The sequence below is a fragment of the Oryctolagus cuniculus genome, chromosome 7, assembly GCF_051225735.1.
Source record: "Oryctolagus cuniculus isolate XC-2025 breed Fujian yellow rabbit chromosome 7, ASM5122573v1, whole genome shotgun sequence".
Lineage (NCBI taxonomy): Eukaryota > Metazoa > Chordata > Mammalia > Lagomorpha > Leporidae > Oryctolagus > Oryctolagus cuniculus.
Genome location: NC_142873.1, coordinates 84869100 through 84884635, shown reverse-complemented (window position 1 = coordinate 84884635; position 15536 = coordinate 84869100). Strand labels below are relative to the sequence as shown.

General features: G+C 40.1%; 1 protein-coding gene across 1 annotated transcript in view; it reads right to left on the bottom strand.

The window, feature by feature from the left end:
- SELENOF (selenoprotein F) overlaps positions 1-15536 on the bottom strand; it is a 48392-nt gene that overhangs the window by 19057 nt on the left and 13799 nt on the right.

Sequence of the window (15536 nt, the reverse complement as noted above, 5' to 3'; positions counted from 1 at the left end):
GGCACACAAGGCCCTACATCACTTGGCTCCTGCTTACCTAACCAAGATCATCTCTAACCATCACCCAGCTGCCTGTTTATCTCAGATGGCCATACTCTCATGGTTCTGTGCCTTCTTAACTTTTCCTTATGCCAGAGAGGCTCTTCTAATCATTTTCCAACTTACCGTAAGTGTCATCTCATATATAAACAAGTGATGAAATTTACCTGATGTGTCAAACGGTTATGCAGTTTCCTCCTGGGTGCTTTCATAACACATGTGTACTTAAGCACATATCTCCCTAAATTTCTTATTTGAAAGGCAGACACATACACACACACACAAAGAGAGGGAGGGAGAGGGAGGGGGAAGGAGGGGGAGGGAAGGGGAGAAGGGAAAGGAGAGGGAGAGGGAATGAGAGAGAGAGAAAGAGCAAAAGAAATATCTTCCATTCTCTTGTTTACTTCCCAAATGCCTGCAACAGCTAGGGCTGTGCCAGGCTGAAGCCAGGAGCCTGGAACTCAACTTGATCTCCCACGTGGATAGTAGGGATCCAACTACTTGAACCACACACTGGCCCCCAGGGTGTGGATTAGCAGGGAGCTGGAATCAGGAGAGTAGTTGGGACTCAAATATGGGCACGCCAGCACTGGATGTGGGCAATCTAAGCAGTGTCTTAACCACTAGGTTAAACACCCTTCTCAAATTTGAGTTCTTTCAAGATATCATTACATCTGGAAATATTTGTTATAAAAAGGGAACAGCACAAAGGTATAAAATAGTAAGTAAAAATCTTTCTCGACTTCCCATTCTCCACCCAGTAACTTTTAGTTCTTCCACTGGTCACTTCCATAATGTTAAACAGTGTTCTATCTATAGCTCACAATATATCAACTCTAAGAGATCTATTGATTCACTCTTTCTTCCAATTTTTATTTATGCTTAATTATTTCAGTGGTCACCCCCATAGTATTAGATATTATGTTTTATTCAATTAACACAGAATATCCTGCGAATCATATTCCAGCAAACTCCTAAAGGATAGTGACTTCTGGCTTATTTCAGAATTTTTAGAGCATATCACATGAAAACGCAGTTAGCGTATAAATGGAAAGTTTATTTTGACTGTGATACAGGTATGCCTAGGAAATATAGTTGTAAGGTAGCCTGAATTACTTTAAGGATTTCTTTTTTACATATTACAATCTGCAAACGTGACACTGTTTTAATATGCTTAGACAGAGAATGACCCTAATTTGTACTGAAAACAGGACATTTTTCGAATTAAAGGCAGAGATAAAAAACAATAAATTTAAATAATATTTTCAATTCAATTAAACAAGCTCATAAAGTAAATTTAAAAGTTTTGGTATAGCCACTTTTTAGTTGTTTGACTTTAGGGAAAATCTAGGTGTCTCAGAACCAACTATAAAATAGGGAAAGTAATGATATTGTGAACATTTGGTTTACTGTGAACATTATAAATCACTTATAAACTTATAAATCACTTAAAATAGTGCCTTCAAATAGTAAGAATTTAAGGTTAGTGGCTATTATCATTAAGTAAATATCTGTGTCAATATTTTTTAAAGATTTATTTATTTATTTGAAAGGGTTACACAGAGAGAGCAGAGGCAGAGAGAGAGAGAGAGAGAGAGAGAGAGAGAGAGGTGTCTTCCATCCGATGGTTCACTCCCCAGATGGCCACTATGGCCAGAGCTGTGCCGATCTGAAGCCAGAAGCCAAGAGTTTATTCCCGGTCTCCCACGTGGGTGCAGGGGCCCAAGGACTTGGGCCATAGCAGAGAGCTGGACAGGAAGTGGAGCATCCAGGTCTTGAACCGGCGCCCATATGGGATGCTGGTGCTTCAGGCCAGGGCATTAATCCACTGTGCCACAGCGCTGGTCCCTGTGCCAACATTTAGTACTGTTGCTACTCAAGTGTCTCTGTGATACTTACATTGAATTTGAAATTCTCCCAAACCTTATTCATTATCTTAAAAAAAGTCAATGCTTTTACATTATAATTAGAACAATCTGTTAAAGACATTTGTTTATATTTCTGTTTCCTTTGAAGAAATCAGTTCATGTACTGACACTACAGACACATTATAAAGGTGAAGCTATTTTAAGTAACTGTGAAATTTCTTTAGTGACTACAATTTCACGCACAGTTAGCTTAACCTCCATTTCATCTTTCTATGTTTTACACAGCAGTGGCATTCTGTTTCTGATGGGCTAACACTTAAAATTTGCCACTGTGTAGAATAATGCTCATGTTTAAGCTGACTTCTGAATTACTCTTAAATTGATTATACAATTTCCATGTACATTGAGAACTACATGTTTTGTTGTTTGTTTAATCAGAATTTTACAAACATTATGTGACTTATTTAAAAATTTCTTATTGGGCTCTAAATAAAGCCAGATTTGGTAATATATTCTTGAAAAACAAGTCATGGGAGCCATTAAAATTTGTGGTAAACTGAGAAATAAAGATTTGATAAGATAAAAACTAGTAATAAAATTGTTAATTTTCTTAACTACAAATACAAAGGGATCTTAAGTAACCAGGTGTTTCATATTTAACTCATTCAACTTCTTATAGGAACTCTGTGAAGTAGGTATTATTATTATTAATATTTTCAAGATGAGAGGCAAAATAAAGACGAGACTTAAAAATCTGGGGCTGTGGAGTCAGCAGACCTGATATGAAAACACGGGGCCAGCACTGTGGCACAGCAGGTTAAAGCCCTGGCCTGAAGCGCTGGCATCCCATATGGGCGCTGGTTGTAGTCCCGGTTGCTCCTCTTCCCATCCAGCTCTCTGCTATGGCCCGGGATAGCAGTAGAGGATGGCCCAAGTCCTTGGGCCCCTGCACCTATGTGGGAGACCCAGAAGAAGCTCCTGGCTTCAGATGGGCGCAGCTCCACCTATTGCGGCCATCTGGGGAGTGAACCAGCGGATGGAAGACCTCTCTATCTGTCGCTACCTCTCTCTGTAACTCTGTCTTTCAAATAAATAAAATAAATCTTTAAAAAAAAAAACAAAAAACAGGTTATGGGGCTGGCACTGTGCCTCAGCGGGTAAAACTGCTGCCCGCAGTGACGGCATCTCATAACGCTGCTGGTTTGAGTCTCGGCTGGTCCACTTCTGATCCAGCTCTCTGCCATGGCCTGGGAAAGCAGTGGAAGATAGCCCAACTCCTTGGGCCCCAGCACCCATGTGGGAGACCCTGAAGAAGCTCCTGGTTTCGGATTGGCACAGCTCCAGCTGTTGTGGACAACTGGGGAGTGAACCAGCGGATGGAAGACCTCTCTCTCTCTTTCTGCCTGTCCTTCTCTCTCTGTGCAGCCCTGAATTTCAAATAAATAAATAAATCTTTTAAAATAAAAAGAAAATAGGTTATGCACCTAACCCTCAGGTAACTTTGTACAGATTATTCCCTAGTTTCCTCTTCTGTTAACTAGGGACAATGGTATTTAAATTACAGTAGTATTGTAAGGATTAAGTAGATAATACAAATAAAACACTCAGCATATAACCAGTATAAAACTTGAAAAGGTTGAGTCAATGCAATGATGACAAAACTGAGGATTCCAGGCTTTTGGCCTAGCAGTTAAGACACAAGCTTGGGTGCCCACATTCCACACTGAAGTGCCTGGTTTCTAAGAGGCTGGAGATAGTAACTCAGGTACTTGGTCCATGCTACACACAAGGGAGATCTGGATTGAGATTCTGGCTCCAAATTTCAGCCTGTCGCAGCTCTGGTGTTTGTGGGGTGCTTAGGGCGAAAACTAGTGGATGACAGCTCTGCTTCTCTGCCTGCTTTTTAAATAATTTAAAACAGTGGCCGGTGTTTTGGTGTACTGAGTAAACCTGTGACCTGTAATGCTGGTATCCCAGATGGACGCTGGTTCCAGAATCAGCTGCTCCACTTCTGACCCAGCTCCCTGGTAACAGCCTGGGAAAGCAGCAGAAGACAGCCTAAGTGCTTGGGCCCCTGCATCCACCAGGGAAATCTGGAAAAAGCCCCTGACTCCTGGCTTTGGTCTGGCCCAGCCCTGGCCATTTTGGCTATTTGGCGGGTGAACCAGAAGATGGAAGCTCTCTCTCTTCTTCGCTCTGTGTAACTCTTTCAAATAAATAAATCTTTAAAAGAAAATTAAAAACAGCAAAGCCTCTTCACAAAAAATTAGAGGAATTTGTTAACTCAACATCACAAAGTAAGCAAGCAATGAAGCTAGGATGGAAATTCAACTCTCTCGAAAATTTTATAAAGAAAGGAGGGGCTGGCATTGTGCAACAGTGGGTTAATCCTTGCCTTCAACACCAGTATCCTATATAAACTTTGGTTAAAGTATTGGCTGCTCCACTTCCAGTCTGGCTTCCTGCTAATGCACCTGGGAAAGAAGCTATTCACATGGGAGACCCAGATAGAGTTCCAGGCTCCTGGCTTCAGACTGACCCAGCCCAAGTTATTGTGACCCTTTGGGAAGTGAACAAGCGGAAGGAAGATATCTCTTTTTGTAACTGTCTTTCAAGTACATAAACAAACATTTGAAAACAATGATAAACTTCTAATGAATTATATACCTTATTACCTCTGACCTATTTGGAATGCGTGTAAAAGAGTATAATACATGTTGGAAATGATAAGCTATTATATAGAGAGCTGGTGAATTAAAATTATTCCGATTCTAATTAGGGAATGGTTGGGATCCATTTATGTTCTTAAATTTATTTTATACAATCAAATCTAGTGCAAAAAGCAACAGTAAAGATATTTTTACTTTTTCTTACACCTTTGAACTCTGTTACCATGTAGCCGAAAAAATATAAAAAAGGAGTGAATGTTTAGTCTAGGGGTTACAATGCCCTTGTCCCCCATGAGAGTGCCTGCATGTGATCTGAATCCAGCTTCCTGCCAATGCAAACCCTCAGAGGCAGTGGTGATGGCTTAAATAATTAGGTTCTGGCTTCCCACGTAGGAGATGTGGACTGCATTTCCGGTGCTAGTCCTGTCCTGCTCACAGCAGGCATTTAGGGAGTGAACTAGCATATGGAGGTTCTGTCTGTCTATGTGTCTCTGTGCCTCTCAAATAGACCAAAACAAAACAAAACAAAACAAAAATAAACTAGAAATAATTGATTGGTTTGATTACCTTTTTCATAAAGTGTACTGCAAATAAATAGCTTGTTTTCTGCTATAATGTTATTTCTGGTTTCAAAAAATATCATGGCTCCTACCTTATCTATCCTCTGGAAAAGTCTGAAACCAATAACATATTTTATTCTAGTTTTAATAAAGGTCTCTGTCAATTTTCACAGTAGGCTTATCCTAAGAAAACTGAGTTCTACTTTAGCAATGGTCTTGATATTATTCTAGTAGCAAACTCTTGTCTCCAAATGCAATCCATTATATAAGTTCAAACTTACAGTATTTTTCTTATTAAAATGTAATTTGGCAAACTCAAAAATTTTACATCTGGGATTATGTTCGACATAATTTATTTCTGTATTTTGCTTCACACAAATAATTGTAAATAGAAGTCTTCATATTATTATATATAACAAAATACTTCCTCTTGATTCAACAGATCAAGGTGCTTAAAAGTGAAGTAATGAAAAACTGTGTTCCAAAGTTTTATAATTGGCAAATTTATTTATATTTTATTTATTTTATAAATACTTTATTTGAGAGGCAGACTTAGAGACAGAGAGAGGGAGAGACAGAGAGAGGTCTTCCATCTGCTAGTTCACTCCCCAAATGGCCACAATGGTTGGAGCTGGGCCGATCTGAAGCCAGAAGCCAGGAGCTTCTTCCAGGTCTGCCACATGGGTACAGGGACCCAAGGACTTGGGCCATTTTCCGCTGCTTTCCCAGGTCATTAGCAGGGAACTGGATTGGAAGATGAGCAGCTGGGACTCAAACTGGTGTCCATATGGGATGCCTGCGCCACAGGCAGAGGCTTGACCTAACATACCACAACACTGGCTTTAATCATTTGCAAATTTAATAGTTCATATATATATCTGATCTGTTTCATTTTAGAATATTTCACCAATAGTAATCACTATGCTACTTTCTGAGTTCTCCAAGTATCCTAGTTCTGTCTTGCCTTTTTCATCAGCAAACCAGATATCACTGCTACTGTCACTACCACCAGCAGGAAATCTTTACCTAGTATTGCTCTAAGCAAGAGACAGTTCTGAGCAGTATATGCAAACTAACTCATTTAATCTTCATAACCTCTCTTTCAGATAGAAATTCCTGCTATCCTTAATTTGTAGATGAGGAATAGATTTAGATTCATCAAGTACTTGGTCTAAGAACACCAGCAGAGTGGTAGAGAGGATCTGTCTAGGTAGCCTGGGTCCAAGCTTGTTTTAACCCCTACTCTAACAGATCCTCCTGATTTGATGAAGATGAATGAATAGTAAATTAAGCTGAAAATAATCTGTTGATTGTTCAAACAGATAAGTAATTTAGTTAAACAGATTCTGGCCTACATAGGTTCTCTGATTTGGTCACTAGCTTGACCTTTAGAAAAATAGTTCAGAAGTGAGGTAGGGGTAAACACAGAAGAATTAAGTGCTAAAACTAATTAAATAAAAGTATTTCAAAGAAAAAAGAAACCAGTGGTACTGCAAGGATATTTGTGATCCAAGATGTAAATAAAAATACATATCAACTAAGGAAACAGGGGCACATAATCAAGGAGAAATGCAGAAGTTCTTTAATAACAAGGTCTGAAAGAAACTGAATCATTTGTATAAAGATATGAAAACTGCTTGAAGTTTTTTAAAATAATAATTTTATGTGGCAGAGACTAAGAGAGAGACAGACATGGAGAGATTCCATTTGCTGGCAACAGCTGGGACCAAAACCGTCAGGTGGGAATACAACTTAGGTCTCCCATGTGAGTGGCAGGACCCAATTTACCTAAGCCATCACCACTGTTTCCCATAGCCTGCACAGGCAGGAAGACAGATTGGGAGCCACGGCTGAGAACTGAACCCAGGTACTCCCATGTGGGCTAAAGGCGTCTTAACTGCTATGCTAAACACCAGCTTTTTAAATTATTTTTATTATGTTTTAAATGAATGAAAAAAACAGGAGAAGTACATAACAGCCATAGGCAAGTTTAGGGTCACAGAATTGGGAAGAACATAAAAGGATGAGAATAAAAACCCAGTCACTGAAACATTATGTACAATCTCAGAAAATGTAAGTTCAAAAAGCCTTAACAGAAAAAAAATTTTTTAAAAAGATGTATTTATTTACTTGAGAGGCAGAGTTACAAACAGAGAGAGAATTCCTCTGTTTATTCCACAAATGTCCAGTAAGGCTGGAGTTGGGCTGATCCGAAGCCAGGAGCCAGGAGCTTTTTCTGGGTTTCCCACATGGGTATAGGAGATCAAGCACTTGGGCCATTTCCACTGCCTTCCCAGGCTATTAGCAGAGAGCTGGATTGGAAGAGGAGCAGCTGGGACACGAACCAGCACCCATATGGGATGCCAATGCCGCAGGTGGAGGCTTAACCTAGTATGTCACAGTATCGGCTTCTAGAAAAAAATAGTTAACTTATACTTTTCCCATGAAAATCCCAGAAAACTATTTTAATCTGATGCTCATGTGCACTTTGGAAAGAATACTTATTAAGATTAGAGGTTATGAGCCAGCACTGTGGCACATCAGGTTAAGCCGCTACTTGCAATGCCGGCATCAAGTATCAGAGTGCCAGTTCAAGTTCTGATTGTTTTTGCTTCCTATCCAACTCCCTGCTAATGTACTTGGGAAACCAGAGGAAGATGTCTCAAGTACTTAGGCCATGCAATCCATGTGGGAGATCAGGATGGAGTTCCTGGCTCCTGGCTTTGGCCTGACGCTGCTGTTGCAGCTATTTGGGAAGTAAACTAGCATATGGGAGATAGTGTTCTCTCTCTCTCTCTCAATCTCTTTGCCTTTTAAATAAATAAAATAAATCTAAAAAAAAAAAAAGATAAATAGAATGGAATCATTAAAAAATTGTGCTGACCACGAGAGCATTTTAGGCATGGAAAGCCAAGATACTGAGGCAAAAAAAATGATCTACATGAAGGATCTCTGTGAGTGAGATCCCAGTGGAAAGAAGGGGCCATCAAAGAAGGATGTACTTTTCTCTGAAGGGAGGAGAGAACTTCCACCTTGCTTATGGCCATGTATAAACACTGATGGAGTTTGTGGACTCAAAAGGCTTCTACAGCCTTGGCAGCTCATGAAAAGAGCCTCGGGTGATCACTGATGTCATAAATAAGAGTGTCAATTGTTAAATCAATAAATGGAGTCACTTTGCACTTACTCCCCATGTAGAACCCCTGTCCTTAATGAGTTGTACTATGAGAATTAATGGTAAAACTTGTCTTCAAACAGTACTTTATACTTAGTGTGTCTGTGTGGGTGCAAACTCTGTTGAAATCTTAACTTATTATTGAGTTGGTCTTCTGTACATAAAGATAATAAAAAATGAATCTTAATGAAGAATGGGATGGGAGAGGAAGGAGGTGGGATGGGAATGAGGGTGGGAGAGTGGGTATGGGGAGAAGAACTGCTATATACCTAAAGCTATACCTATGAAATTTGTATTCATTAAATAAAAACTTTCTAAAAAAATGTGAATAACATCTTTTTTTAGGTAGATTTGAAATGTTTATGATATTCTTATAAATACAATGTAGAAATGAGACATGCATATTTATGGTTATACAATTAAAACTAAAAAATGTTGTATAACTGACCAAAAACAAGCCTGTTATAAGAATAACATTTGCTAAAAATGATTGGATGAACACATCAGAAAGATAATCCACCCAGACCAAGTGGGATTTATTCCTGGTATGCACGAATGGTTCAACAGTTGTAAATCAATCAATATGATACATAACATTAACAAATTGAAGAACAAAAACCATATGTTACTCAATAGATTCAGAGAAAGCATTTGACAAAATACAACACCCTTTCATGGTGAAAACTCTAAGTAAATTGGATATAGAAGGGACAATCCTCAACACAATCAAGGCAAACCCGCAGCCAGTGTCATATTGAATGGGGAAAAGTTGGAAGCATTTCAACTGAGATCTAGAACCAGACAATGATGCCCACTCTCACTATATTTGCATTCAATATAATCCTGGAAGCTCTAGCCAGAGCCATTAGACAAGAAAAAGGAATCAAAGGGGTACAAATCAGGAAGGAGGAAGTCAAACTATCCCTATTTGCAGATGACATGACCCTATATATAGGGGATCCAAAAGACTCCACTAAGAGACTATTGGAACTCATAGAAGAGTTTGGAAAGGTAGCAGGATACAAAATAAACAAACAAAAATCAACAGCCTTTGTATACACAAACAATGCCACAGCTGACAAAGAGCTTCTAAGACTAATCCCATTCACAACAGCGACCAAAAAAAGTCAGATACCTTGGAATAAATTTAACCAAGGATGTCAAAGGTCTCTATGATGAGAATTATAAAACATTAAAGAAAGAAACAAAGGAAGATATGAAAAAATGGAAAAATCTTCCATGTTCATGGATTGGAAGAAACAATATCATCAAAATATCCATACTACAGAAAGCAATTTACAAATTCAATGCAATACCAATCAAAATATCAGAGACATTCTTCTCAGATATAGAAAAAATGATGTTGAAATTCATATGGAAACAAAAGAGACCCCGAATAGCTATAGCAATTTTATACAACAAAAACAAAGCAGGAGGCATCACAATACCAGATTTCAAGACATACTACAGGGCAATTATAATCAAAACAGCTTGGTACTGTTACAAAAACAGATGGATAGACCAATGGAACAGAATAGTAATACCTGAAATCAATCCAAACATCTACAATCAACTTATTTTTGACAAAGGAACTAAAATCAACCCCTGGAGCAAGGACAGTTTCTTCAACAAATAGGGCTGGGAAAACAGGATCACCATATGCAGAAATTTGAAACAAGACCTTGACCTGACACCTTTCACCAAAATCCACTAAAAATGGACTAAATTCCTAAATCTACAACTCGACACCATCAAATTATGAGAACATTGGGGGAAACCCTACAAGACATAGGCATAGACAAAGAGTTCTTGGAAAAGACCCCAGAGGCACAGGCAATCAAAGCCAAAACCGACAAATGGGATTATATCAAACTGAAAAGCTTCTGCACTGCTAAAGAAATAATCAGCAAAGTGAAGACACAACTGACAGAATGGGAGAAAATATTTGCAAACTATACAAGTGATAAAAGTTTAATAACCAGAATATATAAAGAGATCAATAAACTCAACAACAACAAAACAAACAATCTAGTTAAGAAATGGGCAAAGGACTTAAACAGACATTTTTCAAAAGAGGAAATCCAGAGGGCCAACAGATACATGAAAAAAATACTCAGGATTGCTCATCATCAGAGAAATGCAAATCAAAACGATGAAGTTTCACCTCATCCAAGTTAGAACGGCTTTCATACAGAAACCAACAAAAAACAAATGCTGGCATGGATGTGGGGAAAAAGGCACCCTAATCCACTGTTGGTGGGAATGTAAACTGGTAAAGCCATCATGGAAGACCGTGTGGAGATACTTCAGAGGTGGGAATATAAACCTTTTACATGACCCAGCCATTTCACTTCTGGGAAACTACCCAAGAAAAATGAAATCAGCATACGAAAGAGCTATCTGTACCTCCATGTTTATCACAGCTCAATTCACAATAGCAAGGACATGGAATCAACCCAAATGCCTATCAACTGAACACTGGATACAGAAATTATGGGATATGTACACCATGGAATACTACATAGCAGTAAAAAAAAAAGAAGTCTAGTCATTTGCAATGAAATGGATAAACTGGAAAACATCATACTTAGTGAAATAAGCCAGTCCCAAAGGGACAAATTTTATATGTTCTCCCTGACATGTGATAACTAATAGAACACCTAAAAGACAACATATAGAAACGAAATTGACTCTTTGAGAAGCAATGATTATGAACAGCTCTCCTGTTGACTGTTGAGGAACAGCTTCTTATTCTATTTCTTTATCTTTTCCTTTATAATATTTTTCATATCTTTTTCTCTTTCATACAATTCATTGAACACTAAACATTGAGTTAATCACATATGTATACTTAAGTGAAAATAGATCTTTGCAAAGAATAAGAGTGAAAATAAGAAAGGGAACAGGTAGGGAGGTGGGAATGAGGGTGGGAGGGTGGCACAGTGGAATCACCAAGATAATGAAGATGTAATTGTCAAATGTATGAAGTATGCAACTGCAAAGCAGTATAGTCCTACATACATTCATATGGGCATACTTCTAAGGGTACAAACTAACAACCATAAGACCCCCAAATCCCTGAAGCTGGCTAATAAAAATAGCAGCTTAAGTGTAAGAAAGATCAAATGGATAGGAACAAGTGACCATATAGATATGATCAAGAGTGATCATATTAATAGGACTAAGTGTTTGGAAATAAGAAGAAAGAATTAGAAAGAAGTGAAGACTCCAAAATAGGAAGCAGTCCGGCTGGCGCTGTGGCTCACTAGGCTAATCCTCCGCCTGCGGCGCTGGATTCTGTCCCGGTTGCCCCTCTTCCAGGCCAGCTCTCTGCTATGGCCAGGGAGTGCAGTGGAGGATGACCCAAGTGCTTGGGCCCTGCACCCCATGGGAGACCAGGAGAAGCACCTGGCTCCTGGCTTCGGATCAGCGCGGTGAGCCGGCCGTGGTGGCCATTGGAGGGTGAACCAACAGCAAAGGAACAAAGGAAGACCTTTCTCTCTGTCTCTCTCTCTCACTGTCCACTCTGCCTTTCAAAAAAAAAAAGAGAAAATCCTTTAAAAACAAAATAGGAAGCAGTCCATACAGCAGACTCATAGAATGATAATCGCTTTAGATAGCACTCTGATCCCAAAATCAGCCCTTAAGGCATTCTAGTCTGGCTAGAAAGCCCAAGGGGAGCATTTCAGGCATGGAAAGCCAAGACACTCTGGGAAAAAATGTGCTACATAAAGGACCCTGTGGGTGAGACCCCAGTGGAAAGAAGTAGCCATCAAAGAAGGATTTACTTTTCTTTGAAGGGAGGAAAGAACTTCCACTTTGCTTATGGCCTTGTCAAGCTACTGGATCCAAAAGGCTTCGATAGCCTAGGCAGCACATGTCAAGAGTGTTAGGTGATCACTGATGTCATATATAAGAGAGTTAAATAAATAACAAAAGTCACTGTGAACTAACTTCCCATGCAGGACCTCGGTCCATAAAGAATAGTTTTATGCAACTTAATAGTAAAACTTGTTCTCAAGAATCACTTCCTTGGGGCCGGTGCTGTGGCATAGAAGGTAATGCTGCCGCCTGTAGTTCTGGCATCCCATATGGGTGCCAGTTTGAGTCCCAGCTGCTCAGACCTAGAAGACCCTGGCTCCTGGCTTCAGATCAGTGCAGCTCTGGCTGTTGCAGCAAGTTGAAGAGTGAACCAGCAGATGGAAGACTTCTCTCTCTGTGTAACTCTGTCTTTCAAATAAATAAATAAATCTTTTTATTTTAAAAATCACTTCCTTTCAGTGTATTAAAAGGAGGATATTATTATGTCTCATAAGTTATAGTCATGTCTTTTTTTTTTTTTTTGAGAGAGGCAGAGTGGACAGTGAGAGAGAGAGACAGAGAGAAAGGTCTTCCTTTTGCCGTTGGTTCACCCTCCAATGGCCACCGCGGCCGGCGCGCTGCGGCCAGCGCACCGCACTGATCCGATGGCAGGAGCCAGGTGCTTCTCCTGGTCTCCCATGGGGTGCAGGGCCCAAGCACTTGGGCCATCCTCCACTGCACTCCCTGGCCACAGCAGAGAGCTGGCCTGGAAGAGGGGCAAATGGGACAGAATCCGGCACATTGCAGTTTTTTAGAGAATTTTGATGGAAAATCATTAGACACTCACCTTACAGTTTTGATTTGGTTCCTTTTCTTTTTTTTTTTTTGGTTATTAGTTGATCGTTTATTGAACCGTTTTCCTCTGTACCAAACTAATTAAAGTCCTAAGACTTAAAACCAAGTTTTAAAAATTTGCTGTTTACATTTTATTTTCATACAATAAATGGCTAAGTTACAAATCTGGAAATCTTCTAAATGTTAAAATATATTATTGGCATTTGTAAATCAATAAAGTGAAAATATGTAAGGTTCTACAAGCCATTTTTGGGACACTGTGAATATTAGGCACAGGATAGTGAGAAATCAAATGTTAAAATTTGGCTAAATACTAACTTTTTTTTTTTTAACAGGCAGAGTGGACAGTGAGAGAGAGAGAGAGAGACAGAGAGAAAGGTCTTCCTTTGCCGTTGGTTCACCCTCCAATGTGGCCGGCACACCACACTGATCCGAAGGCAGGAGCCAGGTGCTTCTCCTGGTCTCCCGTGGGGTGCAGGGCCCAAGGACTTGGGCCATCCTCCACTGCACTCCCTGGCCATAGCACAGAGCTGGCCTGGAAGATGGGCAACCGGGACAGAATCCAGTGCCCCGACCAGGACTAGAACCTGGTGTGCCGGTGCCACTAGGCGGAGGATTAGCCTGTTAAGCCGTGGCACCGGCCTAAATACTAACTTTTAAATATACGATTTGCAAGAATTCCAAAATTTCTTCACCAAAATAAACAGCTTTTAATTTCATTTTCCATGAACTTTTTAAAGTACTTTTGTGCAAGTGGAAGAGAATATTGAAAGAAAACTTGAGAGAGATGTTAAAACTTTTTCTTATTGCAAACACAGGGATCTCACTAATTGTTTTATTTGGACAACATAAATGATTTTTTCAGGCTATTTTATAATTTAAAGAAATCCAGAGTTATTGAGCCCTTCCCTACAGGATTAGGAAACAAGGAACTAACACTAGCTCATCTTGCAGAGCAGCACAATACTTTGTTGAGACTTCCAGATAAAACTATGAAAAGCAGCTAGAAATCACTAAAAGAACTAATAACATTTTGGGCCAAAATCTCCCCTCACCAAGTAGGTTAAGGCTGCCATTTTTGAACATGTGTAGCTGACATGCATCTGCTCAGAAAAACCAGGAGTGACCCTTTCTTTCTTTCTTTCTTTCTTTCTTTCTTTTTTTTTTTTTTGACAGGCAGAGTGGACAGTAAGAGAGAGAGACAGAGAGAAAGGTCTTCCTTTGCCGTTGGTTCACCCTCCAATGGCCGCCGCGGCCGGCGCTGCGGCGCACTGTGCTGATCCGAAGGCAGGAGCCAGGTACTTATCCTGGTCTCCCATGGGGTGCAGGGCCCAAGCACTTGGGCCATCCTCCACTGCACTCGCTGGCCACAGCAGAGAGCTGGCCTGGAAGAGGGGCAACCAGGACAGAATCTGGCGCCCTGACTGGGACTAGAACCCGGTGTGCCAGCGCCGCAAGGTGGAGGATTAGCCTAGTGAGCCGCGGCGCCGGCCGACCCTTTCTTAATTAACCAATTAACTCCCATGTTCCTCCCACAGTCACACCTAGTCCCCTTCTTAATAAATATCTTTTGTAAAAGCTGTATGGGAAGTCAGATTCCAGCACTGCTCCTGCCTCATAATAAACTGTTTTTCCTTAAATGGCCATGACCTTGGTGTTTGGCTTTTGGATGTGCACAGGCAAATGGATTCAACTTGGTTCTGTAATACTTTATTGAAAAGACTTAAAAACTGAGAAATTGCACTATTAATTAGTTTATCCAGTGGGTTCAAAACAAAGATTTTATTGGAGAGTCAGAACTACTAATCTTTGGCTCAGTTTCCAGGTGTTAAAGATTTAGTTGGTATCTGATTTATTGGTGACAAGGTGTAAATTAACAGTATAACAGTTCACATTCCTTGTTAACCGGATTTAGAGTTAAAATTCACTGTCTACAGTTATGTGCCAGGTACTGTCTACTTTACTTTCATCTCAAATTTCATTATAACACCAGCTTCTTATTACGAATGAACAAAATCTCCAAATTCATTGCTCTTTGGTTTCTTTTGGCCAGGTGAGGCAGATTGGAGAGCTTTAGGCTCCAGGTGTGCTACACTGCAATTCTGAAGTTCTCCTCTGCTTGACAACCATGTTGGAAAGGGATTTCAGTGTACAATGAAACTTTCTCTTCTTCTTTGTGCTGATTAATCTTATAATGAGCCAGGCAAGAAAGTTGAGTTTTACTAAAACATAGAAAAGTGAGAGTTCTTTATACAGTAATTAAACTGGTTAAGCGGGGCTGATGCCGTGGCTCACTTGGTTAATCCTCTGCCTGCAGCGCCAGCATCCCTTATGGGCACCGGGTTCTAGTGCCCCCTCTTCCAGTTTAGCTCTCTGCTGTGGTCCGGGAAGGCAGTGGAGGATGGCCCAAGTGCTTGGGCGCCTATACCCGCATGGGAGACCAGGAAGAAATACCTGGCTCCTGGCTTCGGATCAGCATAGCTCTGGTCGTAGTAGCCATTTGGGGGGTGAACCAACTAAAGGAAGACCTTTCTCTCAGTCTCTCTCCCTCACTGTCTAACTCTGTCAA